Source organism: Gossypium arboreum, chromosome 1 (genome assembly GCF_025698485.1).
Source record: "Gossypium arboreum isolate Shixiya-1 chromosome 1, ASM2569848v2, whole genome shotgun sequence".
Lineage (NCBI taxonomy): Eukaryota > Viridiplantae > Streptophyta > Magnoliopsida > Malvales > Malvaceae > Gossypium > Gossypium arboreum.
The window spans coordinates 105820088-105841621 of record NC_069070.1 but is presented as its reverse complement, the minus strand read 5'-3'; the positions used below and the strand labels follow the sequence as shown (position 1 = coordinate 105841621).

Genomic DNA, 21534 nt, shown 5'->3' with positions numbered 1-21534 from the left:
TTTTCATAAATAAACCCTTATAGGGACTATTTTGCAAAAGATGTAAATGTGTGGGAGAAATGAGAAAGTAATAGAAAATGTGGGCTACCATAAGAAGGAAAAGTATTCAGCTAGGCTTGGGTAAGATTGAAAGTGCATGTGTTTCATTATACGAGCCTAGGGACTAAATCGTAAAAATATGAAAAGTTAGGGGCAAAACGATCATTTGGACCGCGGGTAGATATTAAACTTGAAATGCATAATGTAGTGTATTAATGAGTTAATTTTGTTGATATAGACCCCGAGGAACAAATTTCAAAGGTCGATCAAGGAAAACGCAAGGTTTCGCAATAGCCGAAACATAACTCTAAAAAGAATACTAGGTAAGTTCGGATAACTTAAAGTAAACCCCTAATAGGTAAGTTCGGATAACTTAAAGTAAACCCCTAATATGCATAATTGTATGATTTATGAATGCATGATGATTGCATTTATTATTGGCATGAAATATCATAGAAATGCATATTTGATGATAACATGTGAAAAAAGTCTCGGTTGAGGTTGAAAAAGGGAATTCGATGGACAAACCCTGTTTGGCATGTGAACTTAGATCCTGCATGTGTTGCAGTAAGGATTTAGCCCGGACGGGTAATCCGTGATCTCAAGTATGAAAAGGATCTAGCCTGGACGGGTGTTCCTTGAATGATCAAGCCTCCCAAAGAATATGTGTGCATTATGGATTTAGCCCGGACTGGTAATCCGATTAGGGTCTGAATTTAGCCTGGATTGGTAATTCAGATTCGAGCTCATTAAGGGTGTTTGTCGTTAAAAGGGATTTAGCCTAGACTGGTAATCCCAACATCACCTTATGAGTTCATGATATGGGGGATTTAGCCTGGACTGGTAATCCTACCATGAGATGTGAGGTTCGCGGGAGTGCATATATGTGAAATGAACATTCGTAAGAATTGATGGATAATGGTTATTCCATCGAGATTTCCTAGAAACTCAACGGGATTAATATGATGTATGTTAATAAGATGATGAATGATGGGCTCATCTACATAAATTACATGATGCTTTGTTATGTAACTAACTCATTGATTGAGTGCATGTGATAGGGAATCATTTCATAATTGATGATTTCATGATTTAAATATGGATGTATGCTAATTACTCGGTAAGTTTACTTTCCGATTATTTGAACTTACTAAGCATGTAAATACTTACCCCTCTCTTCTTCCCTATTCCATAGAGCTCGAGGACTCATAAGGACTGGAAGATGATTGGAGAGTCAACACACACTATCAACTAGACCAGCTTTGGTATTAAGATTTTGTTTGTTTTGTTCAATGGCATAATAGTATTTTTGAGTATTTTGTTATATGTGTCATTTGATTTTCCAAATAAAGGCATGCAAAAAAAATATGTTTATCTCTTTGTATATGGCCACGAAAATTGGCTTAATTGAAGTAGGCTATGACCTACGAATTTATGCATGGTTTTATTTACAAGTGATGGGTCGTTACCAATTGGCAATGAGTCACATGAACGAGCCAATTTCGGATGAATTAAAGAGACATAGTAGCCCATAAACACTAAATGGCAAATAACCTATCATGTATGAAACCAATGATATGAGGTTTCTATACATCTAGTTTAATCAAGATTATTTACAAGTGTATAATTGTATTTTACTTTGAATTTGGTAACCACTAAGCATAAGTAGTAGAAAGAGGTGACTAAAGGCTTGGAAAATAGCCTATTAGAGTCCACATGGTTAGACACACAGGCGTGTGTCTAGTCCGTGTGTGACACATGGTTCTCTCCTATGGGCGTGTGCTATGGCCGTGTGTCCCTTGCACTTAAAATTTTAACTCAAAGTTGTACACAGGTAGGCCACACGGGCGTGCGCCATGGCCGTGTTAAAAAGATAGTGTCATCCACGGGCAGGCAGCACGGGTGTGTGCCATGGCCGTGTTGATAAGTCAGTGTTGCCCACGGCTGAAGGGCATGGGCGTGCCCCAAGCCACACAAGCGCGTGAATCCACACGGCCCACCTATACGGGCGTGTTACACTTTATCATAAAGAAAAATTTCCTAAGGAGCCCAAGGTTTGTCGAATGTGCCCGAATATGTCCTGCATTGCCTGTAGGTATGTTATAGGTCTCAAAGGCCTACATAAGGGATGAGATATTCATGGTTGAAAGGTTTTAAATTGGAACAAAAATTTGTGACCCAAATAGTGTGTTTCAAGTGTAAAGTCCTGGCAATGCCTCGAACCCTATCCCGACGTTGGGTACGGGTGAGGGGTGTTACAGACACAACACAACCCAACATTTCCTCATCAGAATAGGACATCTATTCAAAGATCCTTTCAACTCCTTCCAACCAGCTGCTGAAGATGTTCAAGCGATAACCAATGGTTCTCAGGTGCAGGATTAGCAAGTGCAAGAGCAAGGTTAACACCGACAATTCGTTGAAATGGTCAAATTATTGCTTCCATCAGAGGGTCTATGATCTCATCAGGTATGTGCACTCTACATGGAGGTATAGGAGGTGCAGAGGATGTACCATCCTCTTGATCACTAGCTCTCTACAGGAGGTGCAGAGGATGTACCATCCTCTTGATCATTAGCTCTCACACTAACACTTCTATGAGGTATATCTAATAATCTAGCATACAAAAAAACAAATAAAAAACAATGTGTTAGTGGTGGGGGAATGATCCAAGTCTCATTCTTGGAAGGAAACTTTAGGATTAAAGCAATGTGTTCTCATTCCTACCCCACATACAATTCAATTAGAACATTTCAATCAATCTCATGCAATTCAATCAGAGTCATATCAATAGTTTCAAGAAAATAGAGAGACTTAGACTCATGAGTTTTAAAACTCCAAACACACCACAACCACATAGGTCTGAGAGTTAATGAACCTAGAGCTCTGATACCACCAAATGTAACACCCAATACCCGGGCTGGTCGCCACGCCCGAATATCAAGGTGTCACACCACCATCTCATGTCAAATACAGCAAGTAAAAGCTTATTCTAAAAAAAATGTCTTCCATTTTAACATTTGTATAGGTTTAGAGTCTATCTTAAGCTTTAGTTATTGTCGTTACATGCATACATTAAATAGACTTAAAATATTAATTAAACATGCATATGGTCCGTTTCAGCAAAATCTCAAAACATCAATGTAGGTATTGATACTAAAAACATGGTATTGATATTTTGCTCAAGAGGTATCGATACCGCTTGGACAATCGGTACCAAAATTGCTTTCTATTTTTTACTTAAAAACCTAAACTTCAAAAATTATCGGTACCCTTACCGAAGCATCAATATTTCTTCTCCGAGTACTGATACTCGAGATAAGGTATCGATATCGAATCACTATTATATTTTTGTGTACGTTTGAAAATACAGAGGTCTCATTTTTTAAAACATGAATATCGATACCTTTGCTCCAAACCTGAAAAATACAACATTTTTAAGCATATAAGTCATTCCAACTCATACTAGTTCAACATGCTATCATATCATCATCAAATAAACACCGAAACGACCATAATGATAGTTTCAAACATCAAAAGGAAATCCGAGCAATAGTCAACATATTACCAAACAAATCCCAAAATCCTAAGAGTAATTAAATTATTGAGACAACTTAAAATATCATATCCAATACTAGCACAAAGACTATCACATTGCCTTATTCCCAAAACATAACCAATTAATAAACACCTACGAATAACAAAAATGGACTTGCTTGGATCTCCCCTCGAAACCACACCGCTCACACTGACACACAACTACTCTATAAAGTTTAAGAAGGGAGTGGGTAAGCTTAACAAGCTTAGTGAATGCTCAGACTAACCACAATGTACACACAATGTCAAAGGTCAATCAAGAGCATACTACAAACTTATTCACAACCATATTACATTCAAGTCAGAATTACATATTCATGCCTCATTAATTCACTAAACATATTATTCATAATTAAAAGCATCCGTCTTTTATTGTGTTATCATAACATATAAGATCATATTTAAACGATAAATTGACATAGCAACCACATCCTCATTTAGGCAAACATCAAATTATACACATAAACATTTTAAGATAATTTGGCACTTGAGCTATGAAATGTAAAAGTGAGCTCTATCATCACTAATCGGATACGCAGATCTCCAACACACTAACCATAGACTCATAAAGTCAAACATGTCCCAAAAGTGAAGCATAAATCTAACATTCTCCAACAAACCAAACAAATTCCATTGAATGGAGCTTAACTCACATTCTGTTATCACTTGAACGTGTCCCAATGCCTCAATGCCCAAATCTCAACACATATAGCATGCCAACTATATCCAACTGTCTCATAAGATTTCAAGGCCAAAATATCCACATTATAATTACACATTTTTAATTACTGATTTAATGCACATCATCTCTATTCATATTCGTCAATTCACATCACAAACTTGTACACTATGCATGCTTATCAAATTTATATTTAATTACACTTAAAGTGCCATAATAATTTTCATTGAGCCATCATATATTCATAAACATATGAGTGTAATAAAATAAGTTTATCACTTACAAAAACATGTTACATTAGCACCATATTCCACAATGCAACACATACATACTTACCGGCTTTTGCACACTTTCACTGCACATCTTTATATCGCTAACACAACATCATTATTATCATTTGACATATCTAATATACTCATAATACAATACAATTCACAGTATTGCATCATAATAATCAATTCATAGTTATTCATATATTCACATAATTTGCCAAAAATAAAATAAGGAAAATAGAAAGCTTACACTTGGAACTTAGGATAAAGGTTTAGGCTAATCCTAAGCTTCCAATCAACATTAAGAATCATGTCTACAAGTAGCAATTCCAAGAACTCACCAATTACGCTTTCACCAAAAAGCCAAAAGCTTAAACTAGCTTTTCTTTGTCTTTTGCCTAGCTTGAAGAAGGTCCTAACAGTTCTGAAGCTTTACCAAATTAAATCATACAGTAATCACAACTAACATTCAGCCAAAGACTCACTAAAATCATCTAAAACACAAGCCTAAGTTTTCTTGTAATCGAAACATTTAACATAGCAAACTTTAAATTTGAATATCTCGGTCTATACTAAATATTTTTGCCTAAAACCAATTTCATTCATCTTATAATTCATCTAAGACTAATTCTCAACCTTTAAACTACACAAAACTACTCAATTCATGGTACTGACTTTTTCAACATGTTTTATGGCTATTTTCTGAAAATTCATTAAAAATTAAGAAATCTTTAACGAAACTTCAAAGTAAGTTTAGAAACCTTCTAATCATGTTAAAAATAAGTTGATAAACACTATGAAACTGCATTTTTACTCAAAATCCTAAAATCCTCTATTAACGACCCAATTTTTGGCTTTTATTTAAAAGATGCGATTTAATGGGTAATAATTCACTTTTAAAGACTAGATAAAATTTAAAAGTCATAAGGAATTGAATCGTTACCTTAGATGATGAAAAATAGAGCGTTTGGTCAAAAACTCGAAAAACCCACAAGCTTGACAATAGAGGAAACTATGGTGTTTTGGGTGCTTTTCTTGGTTTTTATAGAGGTTTATAACTTAAGAGATGATATAAATCAAAAGGAATTAGAATTTGGAGTTCAAAATTGATTGAAATAGCAAAAGAGAATCAAGGGATGGCTAACACAAATTTTGGGTAGATTTTACATGAAATAACTTGGAGAATAGAGGTTTTTTAGCTTGATTTTTGAAATCTAGTTAAATTGCTTCATAATAACTCTTAAGTTGGACTCTTTTGCAAATCAGTCCTATTTTCAAAATTAAAGCTATTTAAAACTTATTTTCAGAAATTAATTTAATTTTCTAAAAACCATAATTGAAAACAATACCGGTATGTCATGTTACAAAATTTCGAACACTCAAAGACTAAAATTCCTAAAATACCCCTAAAACTCTTGGGCCTTATTTTGGGGTGTGACATAATGTAATACAAGATCTATTTTAGAGCTGTCTAATGATGAATGGTCAAAGCTGATATAAATTTGCTGACAACACTGACTATATAAGGGATATCCAAATGAGTTACTACGAGATAGTTCAACATTCTTACAAATCTTCTATACCGCTCAAGATCCTTAAATAGACCATCATCATCTTTCATGAGATACAAATTAGGAACCATAAGAGTGTTGTATGGTTTAACTCTTATTTTCCTTGTTTCTTTTAACAAGAGAAACACATACTTCCTTTAAGATAAGAAAATCCCTTTGTAACACCCCTTACTCGGTCTGGTCGTCGGACCCAAGCTATGAGATGTTACTACTATAATCGAAACTAAAAACTTTAAAAAAATCATACAATAATCATTTTCATTTAAATCATAATTATATGACATCATTCAAATATAAATAGAGACTAAATCGAGCTTACGGATGCTCTATTGATGACCCGTGCATTAATTAGGAGCAAATTGAAAAGTTTGGAAATTTAAAATCCACGTTGTGACGAGCCAGTCTTTCGTCGTGACTTTGTTAGATAGTGAATCATGCATGATGTCAAACCACTTAACGTTGAGACATCATAGGCTGTTGGTCGATATTGCGATGAGAAGAATTCCACATTGCGACAAGGACTTTGTTTTTGGTAAAATATGGTCATTTGGTACCTAATTTGCGCCAATCCAAACCATTTTCCCAAATGATACATATTTTGCGATTCAAACTTGTACAAAAGTTGATTAAACACATACCAAAAAATCCCTTTAACCAACCATAAGACCATTCAAGTAATTCCACATTAAATAGACACTTTATTAAACATAAAAACCTAAGTAATCCTCACAACTTGCAAACATGATCAAAACATGTCGAAACATGCCAAAACATTTCATATAACAATCCCTAATCATCTATCCAATATGCCTCAATGTCACCATTTCATAACAAGGTTATATATGTATTATGACCTGCCATAAATCATAGTGGCGTATTAAGTATTTTTTGGCACTTAACGAGTTTGTTTTCTAGGTATTCTAATATATTTTATTGCTTTTTTTCATTTCTTACTTTAGGATTAAAATATTGAAAAATAAGCATTTTTATGCATTATTTTGAGTTAGTTGACCTAATCGGGCCAATACTGGACTTAGTGTGATTTTAATAAGCTAATTAAGTGTGTAAGATATCCCTTTGGAGGGCCAGAAGCATTAAAAATTATAGTTGGGTCATAACACAAGCTTTTGGAGTCACACCACATCTGAGTTGGTCTAAATATTCACATTCGAAGTTATGTGTCGCAACATAGGTGTGTCGTGGGGCTAAAAATAAACAAGGGTGTTTTCATTTGCACAACCATCTTTTTATGTAATTAAGCTAGTGTTTACCCTAATTAGGGTTGCTAAAGTTCTCTATAAATAATTAAGTAGTGGAAAGCTTTAAGAGCTTTTTTCCAAAGTAGTTTTAGGGTTTATTGTAATAAATTTAGGTTAGTTTAAGTTTTACTTTGTTGATCTAAAATAATTATTTCTTGTTCTTCGATTTAGATTCTATTTGAATCCAAGTCTTTGTAATTCAATATTCCAGTATTTTTCTCTTATTCTTTGTTTGCAAATAATGAGATCTTAAGCACTGTCAAAGAATTTTCCTATTCCGAGCACTCCATATCATACGGACAATTTCCATATTTTATATTTTATATTAATTTGTGTTCTTTGCATGATTTATTTAATTGTAGAAAAGATGATTTTTAAGACTATGAGTGGCTAGATCTTTAGGAAGATTAATGAGTAGTTATGGGAGTGATTAAAGGAAGAGTTACGATTTTTCCAATAAGATTAGTTGATGTGAATGCATGTGTTTTTAAACCCTAGGCTTGATGACCGAGGAAGTAATATATATAAACAATCGAGTGAGGTGGTTACCAAGTAAATTGTGTATTTATCCCAGCCAAGAAAGCGAGTCCAAGAGGTAAGCGTGTTGTCACACTTAGTTTCCACTAAGTCCAAAAATTAAAAAATAATTGGAGGATGAAATTGAAAGAAGCCATAAGTTGGTGACCTCTACTAGAAAGTGAGGAGAATATAACAATTGATTTGGACTTTTTGAAATCCAGTGCTGGTCGGTTGGACTCAAAACAACTGGTTCATTAGTGGGAGACACAATGATTGTCATTAGATAAATTTTACACAGTTGAAGACCGTGCGATAAGTGTAACACCCCTAATCTATATCCGTCACCAGAACAGGGTTACAGAGTATTACTTAAACTTTCAGAACATTTTCAGATAATTTACAACTATTACTATTCACTTTTTAAAATTGTTCGTAACGTCCCTTAAATGGACCCTTGAGGCCCAATATGAGCTTTAAAATCGAATCGGGACTTAATCGAAAACTTTAAGAATTTTCACAAAATTTCAAAATTTTCTAAGGTGCAGGGCTCATATGCTCGTGTGGTCCAAGGGACACACCCGTGTGACCCTGGGACACGCCTGTGCTACATGCCGTGTTCGACCTAGTGTAACTCTCTGACTTGTGCACACAGCCCCACCACAAGCCCCTGTGCTAGGCCGTGTGGTTAACTAATTTGCTTCAAAATTAGGCACAGGTTTCACATGGCCCAGACATACACTCATGTTCTAGGCTGTGTAGCACACATGGCTAAGACACACGCCCATGTCTCTGCTAGTGTGCTCAATTCTGAGCATTCTGTTTTCTCAAATTTAAGATGCAAGGGACACACAGCCTAATCACAAGCCCATGTCCCATGTACCAGGCCGTGTGTCACATACGATCTAGACACACGCCTGTGTGTTTGCCCGTGTGGACAAAATAAAGCCATTCCTAGCTTTATTTCTCACCCAAAATCATACCAAATTCCTGCACCAAATTTACATCCAAATACCAACCATTTCAAGCATTCAAATTAAGCTAACTCTATCATTCAACATGGCATATCATTACATGCATACATGTTTACAATCTTACCTTAGTTTAGTCCACATGTTAGACATAATTTGATCAATCACTTAACATATTGAAACTACCATAGTATGACATTACAAATACATCAAAACATGCCATTACTAGCCATTCCAATGGCTAGGTTACAAAAATCATTATCATTTACATGCCAATATGGCCAAAATAACCTATACATACCATTATAACCATAATTGATTTATCGTATTGTACCGACATGGGCCGATGGATAGTGTGAGTGATCTTTGCCAAGCTTCCACTCCAACGAGCTTCCGATTTACTATAAAACAGGGAAATAAAACTAAGTAAGCATAAAATGCTTAGTAAGTGATAAACCGTAATTTATACATATTTTTATCCCATGCTTAGCACATTTATGGATGGTTTCTCCTTAGATTTAGTGAATTCAATACTCCTAATCCTTTAATTTCATGTTTTATACTAAGGTGAGCATAGGAGAGTACAAAGAGCAAGAAACGGGCTGAAAATGAAGAAAATGGACCCACATGGGAAATCAACACGGCCTGGACTTCCTCACACGAGCATGTCATACGACCGGGTCCATTTGGCAGGGTCGAAGCACGACTTACACGGGTAGACTACACGCCCGTGGCTATTCAACAGCCTTGACCATGGGCTGGAGTAATCGCACACGGGCGTGTCACATGGGCGTGTCCCTGCTGAGCCAAAGCATAGCCCTATTCCAAAAAGGCCACTTTTGAGGGCTCTTAGACATTCTAAAGCCTATTTAAACACTGGATGAGGCACTTAGAATAGACGCGCGGAGTAGGAGGCAAGGAATTACTCAAGGGAAGCCGATTGATCCATCTCAGAAGCTGGATTCATTGTCAAAATTGAAGATCTCCCTTCAATTTCCATTCAGTGGTTTTGGGTTTTCTTTATGTTTTGTTATCTTTATTCATGTGAGATGTTTTCTTTCATAAGTATGAATTAAACCCCCTAAATACCTAAGGGGAATGAAACCTAAGATAGATCTTGTTATTATTATCTGAATTGTATGATAAATATTTGACTTGTTCTTAATTATGTGTTCTTAATTCTTGTTTTAATATTCCAGGATATTGATTCAAGTTAATGCTCTTATTCAGAGGAGGAATATACCCTGTCTAAGAGTAAATTTGTCGTAATTATGCGGAGTTGATTGCATGCCAAGAGATAGGGTGATAAGATTTTGCCGGATTAGGGTGAAACCTAATAAAGGGATCCATAGATCGAATTAATGCAACATTATAGTGTTAATTAGAAAGAGATTTCAATTAATCAACCTAGGTTTAGATGTTATTAGTCTCGGGAGAGATAATAATATAACTTAGGAATTCCTACGGGTCAAGTCAAATGAATAAATCGTCTGATTCAGAGTCAAATAACAAGTGAAGTCTAGGTGGATTTTTCCTTGGGCATTGTCTTAATCAATCAAATTTTCCCAAAAGCTTTTCCCCAAGTTTTCTCTGTGCACTCTTAGTTTAGTTAATTAGTTTAGATAAACAAATCCCTTAATTTTTAGGCTAGATAATAAAAAGAAAGTAATTACTAGTACTCCTGGTTCCTTTGGGTTCGACAATCCGGTCTTGCTAAAGCTATACTACTATTCGATAGGTACACTTGCCTTCATCGTGATAATATTTAGTTTCAAGAACGATTAATTATAAATTTTTAAAACCTGTTGTGAATATCACGTATCAAGTTTTTGGCGCCGTTGCTGGGGAACTAGGATATTAGGAACACTTGATTTTTATTACTTTAGCCATTCTAATTTATTTGAAATTTAAATTTTTATATTCTTTTCTAATTTTTCTTTTATTCGTTCCTGGCAGGTTTTTATAGTGTATGACTAGAAGAAACCCATCGGGACTATTACTGTTTGATAGTGAGATCTATCGCACAGTTCGTAGAAACCGAAGAGAAATAAGGTGAAGCTTACGATATACAGAGGAAGAGCAAGAGGACGATACTTCAACTAGAACCGAGGAGATGGCTGAAAACCAAGAAAATCTGCTACCTCCTACAATTGCTGCTAATCAGAATCATGCTCCACGTACTATGTATGATTATGCTAAACATTCTTTAACAGGAACTGAGTCTAGTATAGTTAGGTCTGCTGTTGCTGCAAATAATTTTGAACTAAAACCTATCACAATTCAAATGATACAGCAATTTGTTCAGTTTGATGGTTTGCAGGATAAGGATCCCAACACTTACTTGGCAAATTTCTTAGAGTTTTGTGACACTTTTAAAATCAATGGCGTTTCTTATGATGCCATTCGCCTTCGATTGTTTCCCTCACCATGGGTTACCACTCTGGCTACAGGTTCAAACGTTTCACAATGGCCTGAATCCTTCAACTCAACAGATGATCGACGCAGCCGCTAGTGGAACTATCAATAATAAGACACCTGAGGATGCTTATGAATTTATAGAAGAGATGTCACTGAATAATTATCAGTGGCAAGTCATGAGGACAAAGCCAAAAAAAACAGCCGGCGTTTTTACTTTTGATTCAGTCACCATGCTCTCTAATCAGGTGGAACTTTTGAATAGAAAAATTGACGGTTTTCTTGGTTCTTCACAGGTTCACCCATAATGTAGTGCGAAGCAAGTGGAGGTGGATCAAGCAATTCAGAATACCCACCCTATGGCCACAACATGGAGAACGAGCAGTTAAATTACATGGGTAATAATCCTCGATCTCAAAATAATCCTTATACTAATACTTACAATATAGGTTGGAGGAACCACCTAAATTTTTGATGGGGAGGCCAAAGGAATCAGAGACCACCAGGCTTCCAAAAACCACCCTACCAACAAGAGAAAAAGCCGAACCTTGAGGAGATGCTAACAAAATTCATCTCGGTGTCAAAAACTCGTTTCCAGAATATAGAGACAACACTTAAGAATCAACAAGCGTGGATTCAAGGGCTCGAAACTCAGATAGGACGGCTCACCAAACTAATTTCTGAAAGACCACCAGAAAGTCTACCTAGTAACACTGAACCCAACCCAAAAGAGCACGTGAAAGCAGTTACACTAAAGAATGGGAAAGTGTTAGCTGAATCTGAAAAGAAGTCACCACAAGAAGCTGATAAAAAAGAGGTTGAACCCGAAAACAATGACAATCTAATGCCAAAAGAATATAAACCACCAATCTCATACCAGCAAAGTTGAAGAAAGACCGTATGGATGCATAATTTGGTAAATTTCTTGAACTTTTTAAACAACTGAATATTAACTTACGGTTTGTTGAAGCTATATCGTAGATGCCTACATATGTAAAATTTTTAAAGGAGCTTCTAACAAAAAAAAAGGACGTTTGAAGACTTATCTACATTGGAACTTAATGAGGAGTGCTTAGCCATACTCCAAAATAAATACCAACCAAACCAAAAGATCCAGGAAGTTTTACTATTCCCTGCTTAATTGGTAGTTTGAATGTTGATAAAGCACTAGCTGGTTTAGGCGCCAACATTAATTTGATGCCATATAAAATGTTTAAACAACTTGGTCTTGGGGAACCTAAACCCACTAGGATGAGTATTCAATTAGCTGATAGATCTGTTAAATATCCTAGAGGAATTATAAAGGACGTACTTGTAAAAGTAGATAAATTTATATTCCCTGTTGATTTCGTTGTGCTTGACATGGATGAAGATGTTGAGGTGCCTTTAATCTTAGGTCGGCCATTTTTAGCCACTGCTAGGGCTGTAATTGATGTGGGTGATGGGAAATTGGTACTTAGACTAGGTGACGAAGAGATTATTTTTAAAATTTATGATGCCATGAGATTTTCTAGGGAACAAAATGACTCATGTTATTTTATCGACTCTATTGATCATGCTACTTAAGATTTTTTTCAGGAAATCGTACACAAGGACACGATGGAACTGTGTCTCGCCCAAGGAGAGGGGGTGGATGATGATTTTAAGGTAGGGACCGAACTAAACTCCAATGAAACCTCCCCAAACCTAGCAGAATATGAGGGAATTAAGGTAAAAGATGAACTTAAGAAAAAACCCTCTATTGAATAACCTCCCAAATTGGAACTTAAACAATTGCCGAATCACTTGGAATATGCATTCTTTGGAACTAATTCTACACTGCCGGTAATTATTGCATCCAACTTGCAACCCAAGGAGAAAGAGGAATTACTCCGACTATTAAGAGAGCATAAAAGGGCCATAGCTTGGAAAATTTCTGACATTAAAAGGATCAACCCTTCTTTTTGCACCCACAAAATTTTAATGGAAGATTAATATAACCCATGCGTGCAAGCCCAAATATGACTGAACCCCAACATGAATGAAGTTGTTAAAGCTGAGGTAATTAAACTCCTAGATGCTGGAATTATTTATCCTATTTCTGATAGTTCTTGGATGAGTCCAGTGCAGGTTGTTCCTAAGAAATGAGGCATGACTGTTGTAGCCAATGAGAAGAATGACTTAATCCCAACAAGGACACTCACAGGTTGGAGAGTGTGCATTGATTATAGGAAGCTAAATGATGCCTGATGCATGATATTCGTAACAGGTTTTAAAGATTTATAAATGAATCGTTCTTGATACTAACTTATTATCACGATTAAGGAAAGTGTACCTATCGAACAGTAGTATAGTTCAGCAAGACCAGATTGTCGAACCCAATGGAACTACGAGTACTATTATTTACTTCCTTTTTATTATCTAGCCTAAAAATTAAGAGGTTTTGTTATCTAAACTAATTACTAACTAAGAATGCACAGAAAGAAAACTTGGGAAAATACTTTTGGGAAAATTCGATCGGTTGAGACAATACCTAAGGAAAAATCCACCTAGACTTCACTTATTTGACTCTAAATCAGACGATTCATTCATTTGACTTGATCCGTAGAAATCCTTAAGTTATACTATTATCTTTCTCGAAACTAATAACGTCTAACCCTAGGTTGAATAATTGAAATCTCTTTCTAATTAACACCCTAGAATTGCATTAACTCGATCTATGGGTTCCCTTATTAGGTTTCACCCTAATTCGGAAAAATCTTGTCACCCTATCACTAGGCGCGTTATCAAATCCACTAAATTATGACAATTTTACTCTTAGACAGGGTCTACTCCTCCTTTGAATAAGAGCGTTAACTTGAATCAATAACTTGGAATATTAAAACAAGAATTAAGAACACATAATTAAGAACAAGTCAAATATTTATCATACAATTTAAATAATAGTAACAAGATCTGTCTTAGGTTTCATTCCCCTTAGATATTTGGGGGGTTTAGTTCATATTTATGAAAGAAAACATCTCAAAAGCATAAAGATAACAAAACATAAGAAAACCCAAAAAATTCTGAAGGAACTTGAAGGAAGATCTTCAGTCTTGATGATGAATCTAGCTCTTGAGATGGATCAATTGGCTTTCATTGAGTAATTTCTTGCTTCCTACTCTGCGTCCCCCTTTTAAGTGCCTCCTTAGGTGTTTAAATAAGCTTTAGAATGCCTAAGAGCCCTCAAAATTGGCCTTTTCAGAATTGGACTAAACTTGGGCTCGGCAGGGACACGCCCTTGTACGATTACTTAAAGCCGTGGTCAAGGCTGTTAAATGGGCACGGGCGTGTAATCTACCCGTGTAAGTCATGCTTCGATCCTGCGAAAGGGACACGGTCATGTGACACGCCCGTGTGAAGAAGTCTAGGTCGTTTTGATTTCCTACGTGGGTCCATTTTCTCCATTTTCGGCATGTTTCTTGCTCTTTTTACTCTTCTATGCTCACCTAAGTATAAAACATGAAATTAAAGGATTAGGAGCATCGAATTCACCAATTCTAAGGAGAAACCATCCATAAATGCGCTAAGCATGGGATAAAAATATGTATAAATTATGGTTTATCAAATACCCCCACACTTAAGCATTTGTTTGTCCTCAAGAAAAATCCTCAACTAACAATCAAAATAAATTCTTCTCAATTTAAAATCCCTATCAATAATATCTCAAAATAATCCATAAGTATTCATACATTGAAAATTCAACTAAAAGTTCATCAAAGTTTCAAACATTCCAAATTGAGCATTTTATCACAAAAACATAGGTGTCTCCCCTTATCTAAGTGATTACCTTTGATCAAAATATCGCAGAGTTTAACATCCTCACTAAATGTTGACTCAAATCACTCAAGGTGTTTAAGGATATCAATAAAAGTACTCATTAGTCAATATGAAATCTTATTACCATAGGCTTGCTTGGAAATCAAATCTCCACCACTATATATTGAGCTGATACATCAATCAAAAAGGTCTTTTAGAGGGTTGTAATGTGGCTTTGGTTAGGGGGTGTGGTCACAAGCTGAAAGAAAAGGTTAGAATCGAGATTGAATTGAAAAATCACTTAGCTAGAAAAATAACTAGTCATCAATTGAATGCAAGTGAGCTTCTTCTCAAAATATGGAATTAACATTCAAGCTCAAAAACGATGAATTACAACTAATATGTATTGAAGTACACTCCTTTTTTTTAAAGAACAAGTCAAATACATAGAAGAGAAAAACATAGCTAAGCAATTAGTTCAAATCAAATCTCGACAAAAATAGGGATCAAGTTAGGGGATTTCAACAATAATGGGTTATGGGTTAATATTGAGGTTGAATAAATTAATGGCTTGTTAGGCTCAAAGGGGTTCATTAAGGGTTAATTATGAAGCTGGGCTTTTGTAAAGTGAGTGGGTTAAACCTAAGTGCCTTTATTATCTTAACATATCAAATCAATTGGTGTGGTCTTGACATGCATAATCAAGCAAGTTCTAAAATAACAATTCAATACTGACGAACTTAAAGCAACAATAAAAATGAGCATGAAAGAAATAATAGATGCTCTAAAGGCTCAAGATATCACAAAAATTATGGCTTTCTGATGTTCAAACTTGTGAATTTCAACTCAAGGTAATACTTAAACTTAGGGAAACAACCTAAAAGTTTTTAATTCTTCAAAAATCAACTTAACATGCTTGATTCCCTAATGTCTTAAAGTTTAAACAATCAATGCATAAATGCCTATGTTTTAATTCAAGACATATCAATAAAAATCATAAGTTAATTAAAATTCATTCTAATAGTGATATGAGTGATTCACGTAAGAAGAAGACAGAATTCAGGGATTTCTAATAATGATATAAAAGACCCCCCATACTTAAGACGTACATTGCCCTCAATGTACAAAGATAGATATATTGAAAAAGATAGATTTATAATCATAAGATAGGGAGAGAAGTGAAACTTCCTGAATGATGAATGAACTCCTTGAATTGGAGTTATAAAGAGTAATCGGCCAAAGGAAAGATGAGAGTGGAGAAAGATACTCCAGTGGTGGTTGAGGTTCATTAATCCATAAATACTATGCCAAAAGAATATTTTATCTGGTGGTAGCTATGGTCGTGGTCGACCAGGACATGGCAGTCGTGGAGAACCTTTCCCGGTGGAGTTTTTAGTTCCTATGTGATGATGAGCTTTGGAGCTCTTTATAACTGTGATAGAATCATGAACTTTTTAGGGAATATAAAGAAGCATAATTACTTGTAATGAAATAGCTAAATTAAAAATTGTAAAATAATAATTATAAAACCTAATAAAAATAAGCTTAAAGAAAAATAAAAAGTAGTCTTAAAATAGAATAAAAGTAAAAACATAAAATAATAAATAAAAGTTTTTAAACATCTTCATCACTAGATGGTCCGCGAGGTGGGGGTGGCGATGAGATGTGAAGGTGCTGACAAATCTGGTGAAGTGTAGCATCAACGTGATCAAAACGCTGAAAACACTACTGCTCAAATCGTGTAAGGCGCTCAGAGATGTCAGAATATGAAGCCACTACATGAACAGGATAATGAGAAGTGGTGGTTGAGTTGGTGGATCCTCGTGACGTGGAGGGACATCATCAGTAATGTCCTCTGGGTCCTCCTTCTTAGTGGACTGGACGAGACGGTACTGAGGAGGGTATGTGTCACGTCGTTTCTCGATCATCCTCATACTTAGTATGCTCGAGATGCCTTATGGGGACATCTGGTCGATGAGAGTGAGGGAGGATGATTGTGTTACTGTGTTGAGGAGCCCAAAGTGCCGAGCCAGTCGAGTCACATAGGGCCCGATAGAGATGACCCCTCTCTTGTGCCGCTCTGTTTGGTGGTGAATGGCGAGGGCAATAAAGTAGGCGAGGTCGATGACGTGCCTATTTACCATACTCCATAAGAAATAGGCATCGTGGGTGGTGACGACGCCGGTGCTCTCTCGTCTCCCTGTCAGAGTGTGAGCCAAGATGGCAAGTAGATACCTCAAGGATGGAGGGAGAGCCGATGCCTTGGAGCGGCTAGAATCGTAGGTGGCTGAGGCAGGGACAAGAACCCTCCAGCATTTTGAGGGGGAGTAGTGGATGTGGCGATGGAGGGTGTCGAGTTCATTGTCGTCCATGAACTACTCCATGTACAGCCCTAGTGCAATCCCAAAATTGGGTACGCTCAACTGGCGTACTAGACCACCGAGGCAGAACTGGACCGTTCCAGGATCGTCGAAGTTGGTCATGACAGTCTGAAGATGGAACGTCGAGCAGAGTTCCAATGTAAACTCAAGATACGTCGGCTCGACGATCTCAAAGAAGAGCCCCCACGGGTCAGTTGTCAAGAGGCCTCGGACCGTGTCAGCCAATTGAATCTGTTCAAGTACGGCCCAGTCAATGCAGCTGCCCACACCTAGGGGTCGAGCCCATAATATCTACTATAATTCTTCTTGGGGTCCCAAGTGAACCTGGAGGAATGGGTGCCTAATCTCCGTGGTAGGACCCGAGGATGACGTTGCTCCTTTTTTCTTCTTCGAGGCGGGAACAACGGTTTTCTTACCACGTGAGGACGACATTGTACCTGCATTAAAAAATCGAAATTCAACCAATATGCCCCAATAATAGTATGGAAAATTAAGACTAAATATGAATATTTCACGAGATTTACGTACTAGATGATACAAACTAAAACAACTAAATATATCAAGTTATAGGATTATGGGAATAATGAATGAATGCATGTGGGTAAGCATAAATTTTATGGAAACAAGGAAAAATGAAATAGTATAGCATAATGTAGTAACTAAAATGACAAAATTTTTATAAAACAAGCATGAGTATTTTAATATTCTAACTATGAATATTTATTCAAAATAGCTCAATAGAGTAGAGAAATCATGAAATAAGCAACATATTTAAAGAAAATAGAGAGAAAAGAGTAAACAAACGCAAAAGGAAAGAGCTTAGGGCGTTAGAATCAGTGTTGTAAGCAGTGCATGGGCATGGGGGTAGGGCGTGTGAAGTTGCAGAGGCTAGGGTTAGGGATTTTTGGGGAGGGATATGATGAATAGTGAGAGGTTTATATAGATTTTAAGGCACACGGCCGTGGGACAAGCCCGTGTGGCCTAATTTTTGCCCCTGTGTTTCGCAAATTTTGAATTTGGGCGCGTCTAACATTTGGCCCACGCCCGTGTTGCTTGGACGTGTAGGTGCACACGGCCTTGTCGCACGGCCGTGTCTTACTTTGTTCGCTTCTCTCATGCCTGTGTACATAGGTCCACGCCCGTGTTTGTTTTGACAGTGTCGACCAAGGGTGGATGGCACGGGCGTGTTGCACGCCCGTCTTACATTCTCAATTTCAACCACAGTTTCAAGGCACAGGCGTGTCTCATGCCCGTGTTGTTTTGGCAGTTTCGCCCACGGCCATGTCGCACGGTCGTGGCAACTTATCGCATCCTGTGTTGGGGAAAAATCTTACCCTATTTTCACACGGCCGTATCACACGTGTCTCCTCCTATGGTGTGAGCACGACCTAAGGCACACCCGTGTGCCTGGCCGTATGGATGGGAAAACCCTATGTTTCAAGACTCATTTAGTAGGTTAGATGTGAAAAACTAGAATTTAAAGAAGTCATTAGTTTTAGTGCTCGGGTTGCCTCCCAAGAAGCGCTTATTTATAGTCTTAAGCTGGACTTACCTCTCTTCTGCATGGTCAAGGTGGTTCGAGGAGTTTAAACTCTTCATCCCTACTATCAACTTAATCAACATAAATTTTAAGACGAGTATTATTTACCTTAACAGTACCGAATTTGGGATCAATTACCTTGACTGCACCATATGGGAAAATACTGAGTACCGTAAGAGGAATTTCTTCATTAGGTTCAGAAGTGGTAATTCGAGGATTTGTTGCATCTAGTAGTACTTTGTCTCCAACCTTAAGTTGATTTGGTGAGGTATTGAACTCGTCCTAGCTCAGTTTCAGTTTATCAGGTGTTCTCGATTTCTGTGTCCGCCATTCATCTATCTTGTCGATTTGTAGCCTTCGTTCTTCATAGATAGGTCCTTTGTTTTTGTTTGAACACGGCTCATATGCATTCTTTGTAACTGTTTCCTACACAGAAGGTTTCACCACGTGATCAATACTAGTAGAATAATTTATACAACCACCTTTAATTTTTGATGTGTTACTCGAATTACGAGCTTGAAGGGTGATTGTTTCGTCTCCCACACGAAGTGTGAGTTCACCTGTGGCAACATCAATAATGGTTCTAGCTGTCGTTAAAAGGGTCGTCCTAAAATTAAAGGTGCGTTACTATTCTCTTCCATGTCTAGAACAACAAAGTTAACTTGGTATATAAATTTATCGATATTAACAAGAACATCTTCAATGATACCCTTAAGAAATCTAATAGTTTTATCAGTCAATTGAATGCTCATCCTAGTTTGTTTCCCAAGACCTAGCTGTTTAAACATTTTATAAGGCATAACATTAATGCTTGCCCCTAGGTCAGCCAATGCATTATGAACATCTAAACTACCAATTAAACAAGGAATCGTAAAACTCCCTGGATCTTTCAATTTGTTGGGTAGTTTATTCTGTAGAATGGCTGAGAAAACTGTATTCAACTTCACATGCGACGCCTCATCCAACTTTCGTTTATTTGTTAAAAGCTCTTTTAAGAATTTGACTGCGTTTGGCATCTGCGAAAGAGTTTCAATAAACGGTAAATTAATATGTAACTTTTTTAATAATTTAAGCAATTTACCAAATTGTTCTTCTGTGCGGTCTTTCCTTGTCACGTTTGGGTATGGCACACGAGGTTTGTATTCTTTACTTACCAGTTTCTGGTCATTATGGTCTACCTCACCCTTGCCTTTACTTACCACAGTTTCTTGCTTCGGTTCTGGTTTAGGTGTAACTAACCCTTCCACATCTTGAATGGTAATTGCATTGATTTGCTCCCTTGGGTTAGATTCAGTGCTACTCGGCAAACTACCTTGTGGTCGTTCAAAAATCAGCTTGGTGAGTTTGCCTATCTGAGTTTCGAGCCCTTGGATTGACTCTTGTTGATTCGTAAGGGCTATCTCGGTATTCTGGAAATGAGTTTCTGACACTGAGATGAATTTTGTTAACATCTCCTCAAGGTTCAACTTCTTTTCTTGCTAGTAAGGTGGTTGTTGAAAACCCGGAGGATGTTGTGGCCTGTGATTTCTTTGACTGCCCCACGAGAAATTGGGATGGTTCATCCAACCTGCATTATAAGTGATACTATACGGGTTATTTTGGGTCTAAATTTATTGTTACCCATATATTGGACTTGTTCCTCCTCGATACTAGGGCTGAAGGGTTGATATTCTGTGCATGCTTCTCCTCCATTCGAATCGAACCTCATCACTGGATGTACCGAGTAGAACCACAGAAACCGTTAATCTTTTTATTTAAGAGTTCCACTTTGTTAGATATCTTAGTAACCGCATCGAGGTTGAAAACACCGGCTGCCTTCGTCGGCTTTGTCCTCATAACTTGCCATTGATAGTTATTTAGTGACATCTCCTCAATAAATTCGTAAGTCGCCTCAGGTGTCTTATTATTGATAGTTCCACCTGCGGCTGCATCAATCATCTACTGACTCAAAGCATTCAGGCCGTTATGAAATGTTTGAACCTGTAGCCAAAGCGGTAACCCATGGTGAGGGCACCTTCTCAAAAGGTCCTTGTATCTCCCCCATGCATCGTAGAGTGTTTCTAAATCCATCAGCAAAAAAGAAGAGATATCATTACGTAATTTGGTTATTTTAGCCGATGAAAAATATTTTAATAAAAACTTTTCAGTCATTTGTTCCCAAGTAGTGATTGACCCTCATGGTAACGAGTTCAACCATTGTTTAGCCTTATTCCTTAATAAAAAAGGGAATAACCGAAGGCGAATGGCGTCATCAGAGACGCCATTGATTTTAAAAATGTCGCAAAACTCTAAGAAATTTACCAAGTAAGCAGTGGGATCTTCGTCCTGCAAACCATCAAACTGAACAAACTGTTGTATCATTTGAATTGTGTTAGGTTTCAACTCAAAATTATTTGAAGCAATAGCAGGCCTAACTATGCTCGATTCAGTTCCTGTTAAAGAAGGTTTAGCATAATCATACATAGTACATGGAGCAGGATTCTGATTTACTGGATCAGCAGCAATCGTAGGAGATAG

At 36.9% G+C, this 21534-nt stretch overlaps 1 non-coding gene across 1 annotated transcript; it reads left to right on the top strand.

The window, feature by feature from the left end:
* Positions 1–21013: 21013 nt before the first annotated feature.
* Positions 21014–21120, top strand: LOC128282526 (small nucleolar RNA R71). The gene has a single exon (XR_008272824.1). It is a non-coding gene; the product is annotated as a small nucleolar RNA R71 (small nucleolar RNA).
* Positions 21121–21534: the final 414 nt, after the last annotated feature.